The 17,014-nt window shown below is 39.8% G+C and overlaps 1 long non-coding RNA gene and 1 other non-coding gene across 2 annotated transcripts in view; both read right to left on the reverse strand.

The window, feature by feature from the left end:
- Positions 1 to 17,014, reverse strand: part of LOC149119558 (uncharacterized) — a 109,838-nt gene that overhangs the window by 34,645 nt on the left and 58,179 nt on the right. The window lies entirely within an intron of this gene.
- On the reverse strand, positions 4,588 to 4,691 carry LOC127485024 (U6 spliceosomal RNA). The gene has a single exon (XR_007912228.3). It is a non-coding gene; the product is annotated as a U6 spliceosomal RNA (small nuclear RNA).

Genomic DNA, 17,014 nt, shown 5'->3' on the forward strand with positions numbered 1-17,014 from the left:
GAATAGAAGTGATGAATGCCAATTAGAAGTAGACCCTTAGAGAATGACTGGGTGTTTCCACCAAGTTTCTTCTCTATTTTCTCTATACTATGAGGACAGAATTTCCCCTTAATTGCTGTTCTTTCAGCTTGATTCTGATAATGAAGAAGACATGTGGAGCAGGGCTGAACAAAGTTGTCTCTTTTTCCAACTAACACATGCAGAAAATAAGCTATTTTGTTGTGGTAAGCCACTGAAATATTGGGGCTGTTTGGGACTGAAGCATGACGTAATACAAACTGACTGCTACGAGGACCAACTTGTCACTTAAAATTTGTTTCTGTAGCCCTAAATTGCTGACTGAACTGTAGACTTGTACAAATAACTTCTACTAAAACCAGATTGGTGTTATATAAAGAATGACGTGCTATCAAGTAATGGTAAAAACAAAAGTTCCATTTGATAACTGGGTCTGTCTTTTTAATCATGACAGGACACACTGTCTGGGAACTCCTATGCATATTATCCAAGTTAGCACACATTCAAGCAGCTGGGCAAGGTTGAAGTTGGTAGCCAAGAACTCAACTGCAGTTACCCACATGGGTAGCACGGATTTAACCACTTCTGACAACAGCTGCTGCTCTCGTGGGTGTGCATCAGCAGAACTTGAACCCAGAAACTCCAATATGGGATGTAGGCACCCCAACTGACATCTTAATCACTGAACCAAATGTCTGCCCCCACTGAACATTATAAATTGAAACTTCAGAAGGAAGCAGAGTTCAGTCCATATCCTTGGACCCCTATACCCATGTGGGAGACCTGGTAGAAGCTCCAGGCTCCTGGCTTTGGCCTGGTCCACCTCCAGCCAATGCAGCCATTTGGGGAGTGAACCAGCAGATGGAAGACCTTTCTGTCTGTCTTTCTCTTTGTAACTCTGCCTTTCAAATAAATCTGTTAAAAAGTTGAAACTTTAAATATTAGACTTGTGATGACATGAATTTTAGTTTAAGTTTACAAATCATGATGTTAATTATTAATAATTTTCTTAGAATCTCTCATTTACAGCTAAGTGTGCGTATGATCATTTTATTCCAAGTGTGATTTTAAATATTTTATGGACATATTTAAACAAGGATATTAAAATAAATAAATGAGAAAATATGGGAGAAAGAAAGCTAAAGGCAGAATAGAAAAAGTTCAAAAATTCTGAGCATTTTATGTAAGTTCAAAAACATCAGTCAAAACAAATAGGGCACAATGATTAGTAATAAATTATATAAGGTAAAATATCTAGTGATAACAACTAAAAACTTTGAAGGATTTTTTAATAATATTGGTACATGAGAAAATGTCTTTTATAGGCCTTTGTAATGACCATTAATACTGCTCTCTGCCATTGTTCACTCCTACTTCTGCATACATAGGAGCTTGAACCTCTGGGACTGCATCATGTTGGGTGGGACAACGTAGACGGATGTTATTACTGAGATTTTCGTGTAGGAGAGTTGGTTTACTTCTTGGTATGGTATAGTACTGATATTGTTTTCGCAAGAATATAGCATGGAGACATTCTTTGTAGCTGAATAAAAACAAATCTATATGCTTCATAAACAAGTAAAATGTAAATGCAACATTGTACACGAATATTGATTAGCCTAAACTGAACACCTGCCTGCATATATGACAACTTTACCTAAGAATTAAAGTTAGCCCAACAATAACTGTAGGTAGTCAGGATCAACATTTTCTTTGACACAAAACACTGAATCTCTTTTCACACAGAGACAAATACATATGTAGTGTTCTGAAATTGTATGGCGTAAAGCATAGTCACAAAAACTTTACCTTGGAAAAATATTTAATGTAGATATAATCATTCAATTTCTATGGCTATGAAATTTGAAAATACCCACCAACCATTTTAAGTATTGTAATTTTAGTGAATCTCTCAAGGTTATCTGCCTACTAATTACACTCCTCAATAAAATGATCAGTTCCACTAAAGAAAGTTGCTGGTAGAAACGATATTTGAGAATGTGTGTCAAAAATGAGATTTGATTTAGAATATCTGTGTATTAGCCACTATTTCAGATGATAGCTATATAAGCAGGTAGAGCGGCTGGCGCCACTGCTCACTAGGCTAATCCTCCACCTGCAGTGCCGGCACTTCGGGTTCTAGTCCCATTTGGGGCGCCAGATTCTGTCCCGGTTGCTCCACTTCCAGTCCAGCTCTCTGCTGGGGCCCAGGAGTGCAGTGGAGGATGGCCTAAGTGCTTAGGACCTGCACCCACTTGGAAGACCTGGAAGAAGCACCTGGCTCCTGGCTTCAGATTGGTGCAGCGTGACAGCCATAGCAGCCATTTCGGGGGTGAACCTTGAACCGATGGAAGGAAGACCTTTCTCTCTGTCTCTGTCTTTCTCTCTCTCTCTCTCTCTCTCCCCCTGTTGTCTAACTCTGCCTGTCCAAAAAAAAAAAAAAAGCAAGTAGAGCAATAAATTATTCTATAGGATAATATGCATTTTGCTATTTATGTCAATGAACCAGAAATAAAACTATGACATTCAAAAATGGCTTTCAGTCAGTAACATAAACATGAAAAGGAAGAGAGGGAATCCACTCTAATTCACTGTAAATTAGTACCAGGCCTGACAAAAGGATACCTCTAAGTCCTTTTGACTTTTGTATAACTTGATATAAGCATAAATAGCTGTGGGCAAATATTAAATTGCTGCAGCAAACCTTCATAGAAAATGGAGGCCCAAGCAAAGATTGGTAAAATAATGAACATATTACCCATGTAATAAATTTTTGTCTTGGTAAAGAAAATCAAGATAACTATTGGAATAACTCTGCCTGAAGTAACCTCATATAGAATATTGGCCAAAAAAAAAAAAAAAAAAAAAAAAAAAGAAACACCTGAAGTAGACTGTCCCTTATAAAAATTGGTTGGAGTATGGAGTAGACTGGTAAAGATTGGGATTTCTGGGGGGGCCAGCACCATGGCTCACTTGGTTAATCCTCCGTCTGCGGCACTGGCATCCCATATGGGCACTGGGTTCTAGTCCCAGTTGCTCCTCTTCCAGGCCAGCTCTCTGCTGTTGCCGGGGAAGGCAGTGGAGGATGGCCCAAGTGCTTAGGCCCTGCACCCCATGGGAAGGAGGAAGCACCTGGCTCCTGGCTTCGGATCGGTGCAGCGCTGGCCATAGTGGCCATTTGGGGGCTGAACCAATGAAAGAAAGACCTCTCTGTGTATCTCTCTCACTGTCTAACTCTACCTCTGAAATAAAAAAAAAAAAAATTGGGATTTCTATTGCTCCTAAAGAGGCAGGTCCCAAAAGAGGAAATCGCTACCCAGTGTTCAACTTTTAAATGAATTTATGTTCTGGTTATTTATTGCTCTGTAATAAGTTACTTCAAAATGTAGTAATGTATAAAACCATTGTTTTATTTTACTCATAAATCTGTGTGTCAGGAATTCTCGAAGTGCTCCATTTTTCCTAGACCCTGCTAAATTGCCCTCTTCCTTTCCAGCAAATTGCATCAACTGACATTCCCACAGAGAGTGTTTGCATGTGTCCAATTCATGTATGAGCAGTACTTATTTTCTAAAATATCTTAACATTTTTTTTTGACAGAGTGGACAGTGAGAGAGAAAGACAGAGAGAAAGGTCTTCCTTTTCCATTGGTTCACCCCACAATGGCCTCTGCAGCCCGCGTACCGCACTGATCCGAAGCCAGGAGCCAGGTGCTTCTCCTGGTCTCCCATGCAGGTGCAGGGCCCAAGGACCTGGGCCATCCTCCACTGCACTCCCGGGCCATAGCAGAGAGTTGGACTGATCGAGGGGCAACTGGGACAGAATCCAGCACCCCAACCGGGACTAGAACCCGGTGTGCCACAGCCACAGGTGGAGGATTAGCCTATTGAGCCATGGTGCCAGCCCTTAACATGTATGTTAAAATGTTTAACAAATAGTGAGACTGATTATTCTCTTAATTAGTATTTGGACTGATGGCATGTTGAGTAATTTTTCTGATGCATTTGGATTGTTTGAAACTTTAATGTGGATTCAAAATAATTACGTTTTAGAGTTCCTACAAAATGAAACACCTATCTTTGCTACCCAAAGTAGACTTTGCTTTAAAACAACTTCACTCATTTTAAAATGGTAAAGTTACATTTAAGCTTTTTTAAATAAATGAGAAAGTTTATCCTTTTAAATATAAAAAAGCTCAACAACTATACTATATTTAATCAGAAATCTAAGAAATATTTCCTGAAACATAGTTTTCAATTGCTTGTGAAGTTTATATATAATGTATATTGGTATGATTTAGTTATTAAAATGAAGCTTTATAACATTTTGATAGCTTAAAAAGCCAATCTTTTGCATCTTTGAAAAATTTCAATAAAAACTACATATTTAAATTTTACATTTTCTCAAAGATCATGATTGTTCTACAAATAGATGTAGTGTGTTGATGTTAGATTATAGAACACTGAATTATATTTAGAACTATATTCTAAAGTCAATGGAGACATATTAATAGCTAGGTTGTGGGTTTGGTGGTGATGAGGGTGAATAAATATAGCAAAATCTGTTTATTTTTTAATGGAACACTTCACAAATTAGCAAGTCATCCTTGTGAAGGGGCCATGATAATCTCTGCATTGTTCCAATTTTAGTATACACGCTGCTGCAGCAAGCACTTAGCCAAATCTAAAACAAGCTAAATTGATGGCCAATATTAAAAATCAAACATTGAAAAGACACTTATCAAAATCAAAATGTGGGGGCCGGAACTGTGGCATAACAAGTAAAGCTGCTGCCTACAGTGCCAGCATCCCATATGGGCACTGGTTCGAGCCCTGGCTACTCCATTTCCAATCCAGCTCTCTGCTATGGCCTGGGAGAGCAGTAGAAGATGGCCCAAGTCCTTGGGCCCCTGCACCAGCATGGGAAACCCAGAAGAAGCTCCTGGCTCCTGACTCTAGATCAGCCCAGCTCTGGCCATTGTGGGCAATCAGGGAGTGAACCAGCAGTTGGAAGACCTCTCTCTGTCTCTGCCTCTGCCTCTCTGTAACTCTTTCAAATAAATAAATCTTTAAAAAATAATTTAAAATTAAAAAAAAAATAAGGCGTGGCTGATAATTAAAAAATCAAAATGTGGAAGAAAGTAAATGAAAGTAAGAGTTGAAATATTTTGCTATATTTTGTTGATTGACTTGATATTATGAAAAAGAAAAATAGCAATTGTAGTTTTCTGCATTTTCTAAAGACTCAAACAAATTCATTAGCACTCTAGCAACTGATACTTGTTCTACAATCCCTCTGTAAAAGACTTACATTTCAATTATTCTGTTAGCCATAGAAAGTAGTTTGTTCTCAAATTGCTATAGATTATCAATATTTGTTTCACTTTTGTAGTTGTGATGTTCCAAGGGAAAATATACTTAGTAAAATACTTTATTGGGAAGATTTTCAGAGGTACTTTGATTGTTACAACTTATATGCTAATAACATCTGAAAAAAATAGTGCTTTGAAAATAAACTTTAGAATACACTGCAGTTAAATGTTTTTAAAATCATATTTGCTCCCCCCATTAAGTCAAAACAAGCTCATATTATATAATAAGTGTATGACATTCACAACTTCAAGATACTTCAAAGAAAAGCTGTCATTTTTTAAATCAATACACTGTTGCAGCTCAGATTTGTTTTCTGGAAAAATAAAACATTGATGCTTTTGTTTTTATCATTTCTTTGGATATAATTATAAACCTGTAAATTTTATGTCAATTTAATCAATAATACAAAAACAACAAATTTGGAAAATGTTCAGTGACTATAAAATAATCCTATAGGTTAGTTTTTTTAAAAGAGAAGGATTCTTGTTGGCATGAGGCACCATCTGAGAAGTCCAACTAGACAGTGAGAGGGAGAGGCCAGCCAGGTTCTAATCATTCCAGCAGCCCTATCTTGGACATTCTAGTCCTAGCTGAGCAAGTATTGGAATGAACACCTCCTGGAGCTGATCAACTGCCCAGATGAGTCAAGACAACCCGCAAATGCAGTGCCCACAACATGCCAGGCACTATTTCAGGTCCTGGGATTGCAGTCTTAATTAGAGTACTGGGATTTCAGTCAACAAGGGTCCTAACCTCATGAAGTATATAGAGTCTTTGGGGCAATTAAAAAAATGTTTTAACGTGTATTGTTTTAGTGTGGAGCAAGAGTCACCAGCAATTTTGAGAGTCTGTAAAAACAGTGAACAGGAAAATGAACCCTCCTGCTTCTGCAGTTGATACATTGACAATGAAGACATTTTGTTAGAGTCCTGATGCTATGTGTTTCCAAGGCAATGAACTGGATGAAAACATGCATCAAAAACACAAGATAAATGGGCCTTTCAGACAGTGCTTTTTTATTATAAAATAGTACCCAACAGATAACTTTACACAGAATTCTTGTTTTGGAAAAGCTGGTTTATGCTGACAAGCGGAATCTCTCTCTGTATCCATAACAGCAACTAGCAATTATCACTATAATCTTTGTCAGTCCAAGGGAGAAATTCCAGACTTGCTTCTGTTTCCACCTTCCCTAGGTGACTCAAGGAGCCAGGGCATCCATCTTTCTCTGGACACTCAGCCCTCATCAGCCTCAGGGGTACTTACAAAAAGTCATTTCTGAAAACCCTGGAAGTGAACATGTAAAATGTGCCACAAGCTCTCTCTCACTACCTCTATCTGTCAAATAAATTAAAAAAAGAATGTGCCACAAGCTATAAACAGAGACAAAGTAAATGTGTTTATTTTCCCAATTAAAGTAACAAGGCTTTGGCCTATTTGCCAAACTCATACTTAATGACTTGTACTCCAGGTCTTTTGTGCTATGAATTGAAGCGTCTGTAGACTTTGGTTTATGGTCTCCATCTACTTTTCCTAACAACGTAGAAGAGAAAACAAGGCACATCTTTTAGTGCACTTGTCTAGAAGGAAGACTGGGTATGTCAGCAGGACATGACAGCATTGTTGATATTAGGACTTGTGCTGCTGTGGTTTAGAGAGAACTTTCACTCTATGAAAGGGCTTGGGTTGAGATTCTGCTATAGTTAATGGCCATTTTTTTAAGATTTATGTATTTTGAAAGCAGAGTTAACACAGAGAGAGAGAGATCTTCCACCCATTGGTTCACTCCCCAAATGGCCACAGTGGCCAGTGTTGGGCCAGGCAGAAGGCAGGAACTTCTTCGGGATCTTCCATGTGGGAAGCAGGGGCCTAAACACTTGGGCCATCCTCCGCTCCTTGTCCAGGAGCATTAGCAGGGAGCAGGATTGGAAGGGGAATGGCCAGGACACAAACATCTTAACTGCTATGCTGGACACTGGAACCTAGAGTTGTTTCTTTTGGTTTTGACAGCCTATTAGAAAATGAGGAATACCTTTATGAGTAAGTGTGAGTATATCATAGAATATCAGCAACCATTAGAAGGACCTGATAGAAATGATGGAAAACAGATGTTTTTCATGAGATAATGTTAACAAATACATGTGGGATATGAAATGCTGCCAGTACTGTTACATCTTCATATGAATTCATATGGATAAGGAATTCATATGGACTGAAAAAATTGATGTTTTAGGGAAGTATTTCCTTTATTGTTATATTATGTATGTTAACTGAGAATCAAAACAAATCTATACAGTTAAAAACAAGAGCATGTTTAGTTACTTTCTGTGGTAGTCGGGTTAAATAATTAAATTAAGTAAAATATTAATCTAAGTTCTTTGCTCTTTTTCTGATATGTGACAAGAGAGAAAATAGCATGAAAGTCTAGTGAATCTTCTCTTACTTAATGCAATGGACTCTACTTCCCTAAAAGGAGTGTATGTTAACCCCAGAAAACCATGTTAAATGTATGGTTCTGTCCATTTCTAGCTTAATAATCTTCATAACCCTGAATACTTACCTTAAGTTCTTCTACACTTAGCTAATATCCATGAAAACCAGAGGTAGCTAATGCCTAACATGCCATAGGCACATTTGTGGCAATGACCAGAGGACATAATAATACACCTGTGAGCTGTGCAGTGCCATAAAGATATTTGTTTTATGGTCTGGAAAAAAATCACATGCCAGCATCTTTGTGCCACACTGTTTCTGATTCACATGTTTGCATGTTCCCTTGCTTTTGGCTTCCAGTCAGCAAGAAAAAAACCTAGTTTTAGATTCTATGCAGTTCCTGATACTAAGTGAAATTCATTTCTGTTCTCTTCACACATCTAGAGAACACTAACCGTGACTGAGAATGGCTGCCCCGGACCAGTGTTTCCCCACCAGATGGGCTCAGCTGCTCCTTTGAACACATTCAGTTCTCCCTTTTCTCTCTTTCATGCTTGTTTCCCAATAGTTCCACCCACTGCTGTAAATGTTCACTTAAATCTTTCCCCGAACTGCTACTATCAAGAAGAGGAAGCACATATTAAAGGCCCTGCCCTGTGGCACGTATCATTGAACAAATGTGGAGCAAAATCCTCCTGCCAGGTTTTGGAGCAGCTTCATGGCAAAGGAGTCCAGCTGATCCACAGCCACTGACATTATTAAAGGCAGAGCTGAAGGCCAGTGCAGCAGGTTAAGCCACTGCCCTGCCATGCCGGGCATGCCATATGGGAGTACCCATTCAAGTCTCAGCTGCCCTGCTACTGATCCAGCTTCCTGCTAATGGGACTGGGAAGGCAGCAGAGGATGGCTCAACTTCTCGGCCCCCTGCCATCCATGTTGAAGACCTGGATGGAGTTCCTGGCTCCTGGCTCCTGACTGCTGTGGCTACTTAGGGAGGGAATCAGCAGTTAGAAGGTCTCTCTCCAACTCCCTCTCTGTTTCTTTTTCAAATAAACAAATAAATCTTTACAAAAAAAAAAAAAGATACAGCTAGAGTGGACATTTAGCGTAGCTTTTAAAACACCTGCTTACCACATCAGAGTGTCCCAAGTCAATTCTGAGAGTCCAGCTTCCTTCTAATGCAGAACCTGGGAGGTACCAGTGAGGGCTCACGTGACTGGGTGCCTGTCACTCTCGTGAGAGATCTGTATTGCTTTTCCAGCTCCTGGATCCAGCCTTGACCCAGTCCTAGACACTGCTGGTATTTGAGGAGTGAATCAGTGTGTTGGAGGTCACTTAGAGTTTCTTTCAAGTAAATTTTTGTTGAAAAGATGGAGCTGGTAAGAATCAGGCACACATTCTAGCTTGTCTTCATTTCTTCCAGTTTGTCCTCAGAGGTTTCAGTGTGCCCTTGAGGATTCTAATTCTTGTGAGTTTCAGTTTGTGTATGTTCTCTCTTACTTTAAGTCCCTGTTTCCTCCTTGACTATTGGCCCCATCAACTTCAGGCACAACAACAGATACAGAAGCAGAAGCTGCCTATTGACTGTTTGATCAGCTTCCATAGTTGCAGAATTCAGAATCTCTGGAAACCATCATACTTAGTGAAATAAGCCAGACCCCAAAAGACAAATACCCCATGAGTGAATTTCCAGAAGATCCTACAGCCCCAGTCAAGACAGGGGTCTAAAGCTCCAGCCAGTATCTACTTTACAAGCTCATAAGAGATCCTGAAGGGGGAACTCCACAACTAACTCAATCCCAAATTCTTGAATTCCGGAAGCTATGAGATAATAATTGTTTGTTGTTTTAAGTCATTAATTTAGGGGTATTTGTTATGTAACAATAGATAATAATTAAACCTCCCCAATATAGTTACTGACACCAAAGTCTAGGTGCAAAATCCAATTATTTCTGAGATCATAGAAATTTTTCTATAGTTTTTAAAACATATTGCTGTACATCAAATAAGTTGTCAGAATTACGACATAAGACATTGTTCTCTATGACCATTAAGAAAATTATTCTTAAACACTCTATAGACATATCTAATACTATAAGAGATGTTTTGTTAGTAAATACAACATATAATCTTTTGAAAATAATTACTATTTGATAAAATTTGTTTCAAAATAATTATTTAAATTGCTCAGTAAAAGGAAAAATAAAAATGAAAACTTAGAATAATACCAAAGAGAAAAGAACTTTAGAATAAAAATGCAATTTAAAATGCAAGATTTTACAGCTTTTGCTTGGGTTTTACTATATTCTACTGCAATTACTTAAGATAGAATAAATGGCATCATTAGTACTCTGGTCGTCACTACCTGTTTTCTTTCAGGCTATCTTATGCTATATTAGAACCCAATACCCAGTGCAATTGCTTCTAATTCTTCAGTTGCATGGTTTTTTATTTAATGCCACAGGACAGAGTCCTAATTTTTTAAAAAGCAGAAAAACAGTTGAACTAACCTTTTCTATCAGTGAAAAATTTTAAATAAAATGAGAATATATCATAATAGATTCATTATCATGCTGTTAATTAACTCCTTGAGTAAATTTTGTGGATGAAAGGGTTGAGATATTCCAAATAAAATGAAGCCAGTTATTCTATAGAAGGGAACTGCTTTCCTTTGGAGAATTACCCTGACTCAGGTGCTCCCTAAGCCTACTATAGTCTTTTTCTGCTACCTGTCTATGTTGCTAAGTATGTCTAAAGAGTTAGGATATGTAAAATCCATGCCAAAAATAAGTGTGTACAAGTCTCAAAAATAATGCACAGTAATTTTGTATTTATTCACATTTAAAATACATGATTAATCTATTAATATTTATGTAGTATTTAATTTAGCTTATTCATAATGAAATATGCCTTTAGCACTTAATATGAGGAGGCAGACCAGCTAATAGGCATTTAGGTTGGCCCTAGGGGAAATCTAAGAGGGTACAAAATGCTTGCTTCACCCAAAAGCTACCTTTAACAAGATCAAAGTGCCAATCCTGGGGTCGGCACCTTGGTGCACTAGCTTAATCTTCTGCCTGCAGCACCCCATTCCATATGGACGCCCGTTCTAGTCCCAGTTGCTCCTCTTCCAATCCAGCTCTCTGCTGCGGCCTGGGAAAGCAGAGGAGGATGGCCCAGGTTCTTGGGCTCCTGCACCCTCATGGGAGACCAGGGAGAAGCACCTGGCTCCTGGCTTCGGATCAGCACAGCGCTGATCGGCATAGCTCCGGCCATTGTGGCCATTTGGGGAGTGAATCCAGGGAAGGAAGACCTTTCTCTCTGTCTCTCTCTCCCACTGTCTATAACTCCACCTGTCAAATAAATAAATAAATAAAAATCTTTTTTTTTTTAAAAAAGTGCCAATCCATATGCATGCTTCTCCCCAAAAGCTTCCTTTAGCAAGACAAAAGTGCAGATGCCACTCCTGCCTTTCCATTTTTATCATGAGAATAGCAAGGAAGCAGGGATCCTCCCCTTCTGATGGCTTTTTGTCTCATTCTAAGCAAGCTACAAGGACAGACAAGCTTACAAATTCCCCCTTTGGATGGGTTGGGTTTTGTTCCTGCATTCTAATTGTTAGCTGCTGTTCTGGTTCCCCCACCCCCTGAAAATTGTGTTCAAAATACTCAACATGTCACAGTTTTGGGGAGTCTCTCTTGGAAGCCCCCTCCTGGCTGCTGCAGCAGGAAATTTCTGAGTTAAATGAATCTTGCTTTGCTCTCTGCCTTGTCCATGTGGAACTGAGGTCACATTTCTTTGCTACCATTTCATCTGTAACACTTATATATTTATAAACACAATATGACATTAATACTTCATATATGAAGAGATATAAATGGAATTATTTGATACTCATTTTCCTTCTCTCTTTCCTAATGAATAAATATTAGTGGCTCGGTAAATGTCCTGAACTTATTTCTTCATATATATGCAAAGCAATGTATATACTTGCACACACCCACATTCATACACAAATGTGTTTGTGTATGTTAGATGATTTTTTTCAATTTGTATAAATTTGAAATTTCTGTTCTTTCAGTAAGAAGACAAGGATGATTTTTGTCTTCATTAGCACACATGGGCATTTTTTGATAGGACCCTACCTGTTGTCTCTCGTGTTAAATGTGAAATTTGCTAAAAATGACACAAGCAATTCTTGATTGCTACATTCCCTGTTGATATGTCAGCTGCTGCTTCTGTAACTGATATCCATGGGATAGTTTTACAGCAAGACTTGAGAAAATTGGTTCTGACATTGTTATTTTATGATGCACAGGAAGTTAGTGACAATACTTTATGGCAGATGCCAACAACAAGTAGAATGAGTGAGAACTGTCAGAAATCTCTGAAGGCTCACTGAAGATTTCTCCATATTGCCTCCTAATTCTATTAATGTCTTGTATCTACAGTATTTAGAAGCCTTGCTCTGCTAAGAGATGACATTTTTAGCAAATTTCTGAGGTCTCCTTCTACATTAGTTATTTATTGCTGTGTAAAATTTTACCCTAAACCTTGGTGCCCCAAAACAACATTTAGGGGTTGATGTTGTGGCATAGCTGGTAAAGCCACTGCCTGCAGTGCTGGCATCCCATATGGGTGCTGGTTTGAGTCTCAGCTACTCCACTTCCGATCTAACTCTATGCTATTGCCTGGGAGAACAGTAAAAGACGGCCCAAATCCTTGGGCCCCTGCTCCTGCATGGGAGACCAAGATGAAGGTCCTGGCACCTGGCTTCAGGTGGGCCCAGCTCTGGTGGTTGTGTTAGGTAGGAAGTCAGATATGAGCTTATGTGTGTATGACAAAGGTCTAAGAAGACATCCATGTCCAGCATATGGAGCTCAAAGTCGACCCAATAACCTTATCTACATCCTGCCCTGCACCTCCTACCCGATAACCTGCCAGGTGGGGTCCCTGCCCTTCTGCCTGATATCTGCATTTCAAATATCCTGCTCCTGGAGGATCCTCCAGGGGGTCAGGGGGTCCTGCCCATCCTTCCTCTAATGGGGGGGGGGGCGCGAGATGAGGAAATTTTTAGTATTTACATCCAAAAAGTCTTTTGTTTCAGGAGGAGATGTGAGAAAACAAAGACCTATCCCTTTGACCACCCCCCACCCCCCCACCCTCAACTGGATTGCATGCTCAGTTCTCTGCCTCTCTGCTGAGCCACCCGCCTGGGCAGGTGTATTCTCTCCACTCAACCATGTAACCTCGCTCTCCCCCAGTCTGAGTGACTGGGCACTCTCTCTCAAGTTCCGACTGGAGAGGTGTCCATCTGTTGTTACAGATGTCCCTTCCCTAATAAACTTTGCTATTTTACTTTCCACTACTCTGTCTCACACCTGAATTCTTTCTTGTGCGAGGACAAGAACCTTGCCATTCACCGGTAACAGTTGCAGCCATTTGGGAAGTAGACCAGCGATGGAAGATCTCTCTCACTCTCTACCTCTCTGCCTCTGTAACTCTGCCTTTCAAATAGATAAATAAACCTTAAAAATGTATTATTTCATAGCATTTATTGAATAGGAATCCAAGCAGAGATTAGCTGGGTGTCTTATCTCACAAATTTACAATGCATCAGCTCAGGCTGTACTCATCTAAAGACCTGACTAGGGCAGGATCTGTTTATAAGCCCACTCACATTGTTGCCCTCAGGGATTGGTTCTTCTCTGCCTGTTGCCTGTGGGTCTCCCTTAGTTCCTTGCCATTTGGGCCTCTCTCTGAGGCAGCTCACAAGATAGAAACTCGCTATATCAGGGCGAGAAAGTACAAGCGACATCAAAGTCAGAGTTTTTTACAACCTAATCTCGGAAGTGATGCCCCATCACTTTTGCTATATTTTATTTGAGGAAAGCAACTAACTGGGTGCAGCCCACGAAAACAGAAGTTACCCAGGGAGTGAATATCATGGGACAGAGATCTTTGAGGACCATTTTAGAAATTACCTTCCATGTCATTTTTTCCACAATCTCAGAATTTCCTTAGTTTTTGTGAACTTTTTTGGAGAGCACTGGAGATTGTAAAAGAGAATTAAAAATATCTTTCTTCCTTAGGCATCTAATCTGATCTCACCCTAAAATCTTACATTTAATTAGAAGCAGGAAATTATTTGGACATATAAAACTGAAATCATTCAACCTGTTATAATTTTCAGGGCTTTTATTTTTTATTTTTATTTATTTTTTATTTTTTGACAGGCAGAGTGGACAGTGAGAGAGAGAGACAGAGACAGAGAAAGGTCTTCCTTTGCCATTGGTTCACCCTCCAATGGCCACTGTGGTCGGCGCACCGCACTGATCCAAAGCCAGGAGCCAGGTACTTCTCCTGGTCTCCCATGGGGTGCAGGGCCCAAGCACTTGGGCCATCCTCCACTGCACTCCTGGGCCACAGCAGAGAGCTGGCCTGGAAGAGGGGCAACCGGGACAGAATCCGGCACCCCGACCTGGACTAGAACCTGGTGTGCTGGTGCTGCAGGTGGAGGATTAGCCTATTGAGCCATGGTGCTGGCCCTTTTCATTTCAATTTTCAAATTTATGGTCACCAACTTGATCCAATGTCCCTTTGTTATTTTGTGTTTTCACTGGCTGTAGTTAACATATATTTTGCATTCCTCATACCAATTAATGTGCATGCCCTCTTTGTCTCTTTGTCAATCCTCTATTTTATGTGTGCCTTTATCTTTCTTATTTCCTTCCTATAGTTTCATTGGTTTTGCTTGTTCTTATTTAACTTCTCAAAGATGCATGTTTATCTCAATTATCCTCACCTTAAAAATTAAAATATTCAGCTTGGTTCTATCACAATACTTGCACTATATCTCAAGTTAATAAACAGAATGTCACTGAGTATATCAGAAGTCCTTTTATGCTTTTGTCACAATCACTAACTCTCCCTCCTCCCCACAGGTAGGCTTTGCGATCCTCAATCTAGGGCTAATTTTCCCCACTTCTGAGGCAAATCTTCTTGAGTAACACACTTTGACCATATGAATTATAAGCTTTTTGCAGCCTTCTTGGTGGGAAAATTCACTATTCCTGGACCTGAATGATGTGTGAGCATTGTTTCCTCTAATCCTCTTAGAGGTTTTTTTCATTGTCTTGGGTGGTTTACTCACATACAAGTACTGGTCAGTACTCTGAGGAACACTTGATGAGACCCTCTGCAGATATCCTAGATTGTGGCCATCATAGCAACTCCCTCTCCATTACTCTGCTACAAACTCAGATCATGTTGTTCTTGTACTATAGGTTCCTTCTCCAAAATTCAGGGAGTCTTGCTGACTCTACCTGGGTTCCCTCTCCCTTTACTGTGGCTTGGAAACTCAAGGCAATAAAAACAAAAGACAACACAGAACATAATCTCATTTGTTTTCAGACTTCTCAGGGATCAGTGTAATTTTTAACCTGATGTCCAATGTCATCAAAACCATTATCTCTTTTGGTTTTTTTCTAAGTTTTTGCCTTATAAGAGAATAAATTCAATTCCTAATATATCGGTCCTAGAGTATCTAATAAATGTTTAATTAACTTTTAGAGATGGGGTGTGGGGAGAGGAGAGAGTGAGCACTTCCACCTGATGGTTCACTCCCAAATTCCATTAACATCTAGGGCTGTGCTAGGCTGAAACCCAAAACTCAATCTGGGTCATCACTGCTGTCTTCCAGGATCTGAATTAGCAGGAAGCTAGAGTTAGGAAACAGAACCAGGGATCAAACGCAGGCACTCTGATGTGGGATATGGGAGTCCTAACCAACATCTTAACTTCTAGGGAAAATGCCCACCCTAATAAGTATTTTATTTATTTTGAAAGATTTATTTATTTAATTGAAGGTAGAGTTACAGACAGAGAAAGGTCTTTAACCCAATTGTTCACTCCCAAAATGGCCACAATGGCCAGAGCTAAGCTGATCTGAAGCCAGGAGCCAGTAGTTTCTTCCAGGTCTGCCACGCAAGTGAAGGGGCCCAAGCACTTGGGTCACCTTCTACTGCTTTCCCAGGCACAGTAGCAGGGAGTTGGATAGAAGTGAAGCAGCCAGGACACAAACTGGCACCAAAATGGGATGCCGGCATCACAGGCTGAGGCTTAGCCCACTACAGCACAGCACTGGCCCCCAGTAAACATTTTGAAGAATGTAAAACCATTTTTCTCACCAAAAATTTAGAATGAATACAATTTTTTAGTTCTGCTCTATTTAATACCAGTACAGCACAGCACTGGCCCCCAATAAACATTTTGAAGAATGTAAAACCATTTTTATCACCAAAAATTTAGAATGAATACAATTTTTTAGTTCTGCTCTATTCAATACCAGTATATTATTTAAAGACAGACTGTTTCCATTTCATCAGTAAACTAAACTCTTGACATCTATCATCTTACAACTCAAGGTTGGCTAATTTTTGAGATGATGTTATACTGTAAGAACTGATTAATACTACGGACTTTCCCCAGCTCTCTGCTGTGGCCTGGGAGGGCAGCGGAGGATGGCCCAAGTGCTTGGGCCCTGCACCCATGTGGGAGACATGGAGGAAGCACCTGGCTCCTGGTTTCGGATAGGTGTAGTTCCGGCTGTAGCGGCCATTTAGGGGGTGAACCAACGGAAGGAAGACCTTTCTCTCTGTCTCTCTCTCTCACTGTCTAACTGTATCTGTCAAATAAAAAAAAATACTATGGACTTTCCTATTGGAAAATATCTCTGAAAATCTGAAGTTCATATTATATACCAGAGTTCAAAGATCTCAGCAAGTTTAATAAGCTAAAAAGTTCTTCTGTGGCATTTGGCAGTTGAAGAGCACAGTATTATTCCTCTAATCTCTCACCTACCCCCTGATCATCTCTCACTGAAAATGTTCTTTTGCTGATGCAATTGGGGTGCATAATTAATCACCTATTATTAATATGAAGACACAGTCAAAGTTAAAGTATAATTCAGGAGAGGTCAATGTTTAACCAAGCAGTAAAGATGATGCTTTAAGATTCCCATGTTCCACCTTGGAGTACTTGGGTTCAAGTCCTGGGTCTGGCTCCTGACTCCAGCTTCCTGATATTGTAGGATCTGGAAAGGCAGCAGTAATAACACTAGCAATTGAGTTCCAGCCAATCATCTGGGAGGCCTTGATTGAGATCTGAGCTCTAGTCTACAGCCACAACCA

This window comes from Oryctolagus cuniculus, chromosome X, assembly GCF_051225735.1.
Source record: "Oryctolagus cuniculus isolate XC-2025 breed Fujian yellow rabbit chromosome X, ASM5122573v1, whole genome shotgun sequence".
In the NCBI taxonomy this organism is placed as follows: Eukaryota; Metazoa; Chordata; class Mammalia; order Lagomorpha; family Leporidae; genus Oryctolagus; species Oryctolagus cuniculus.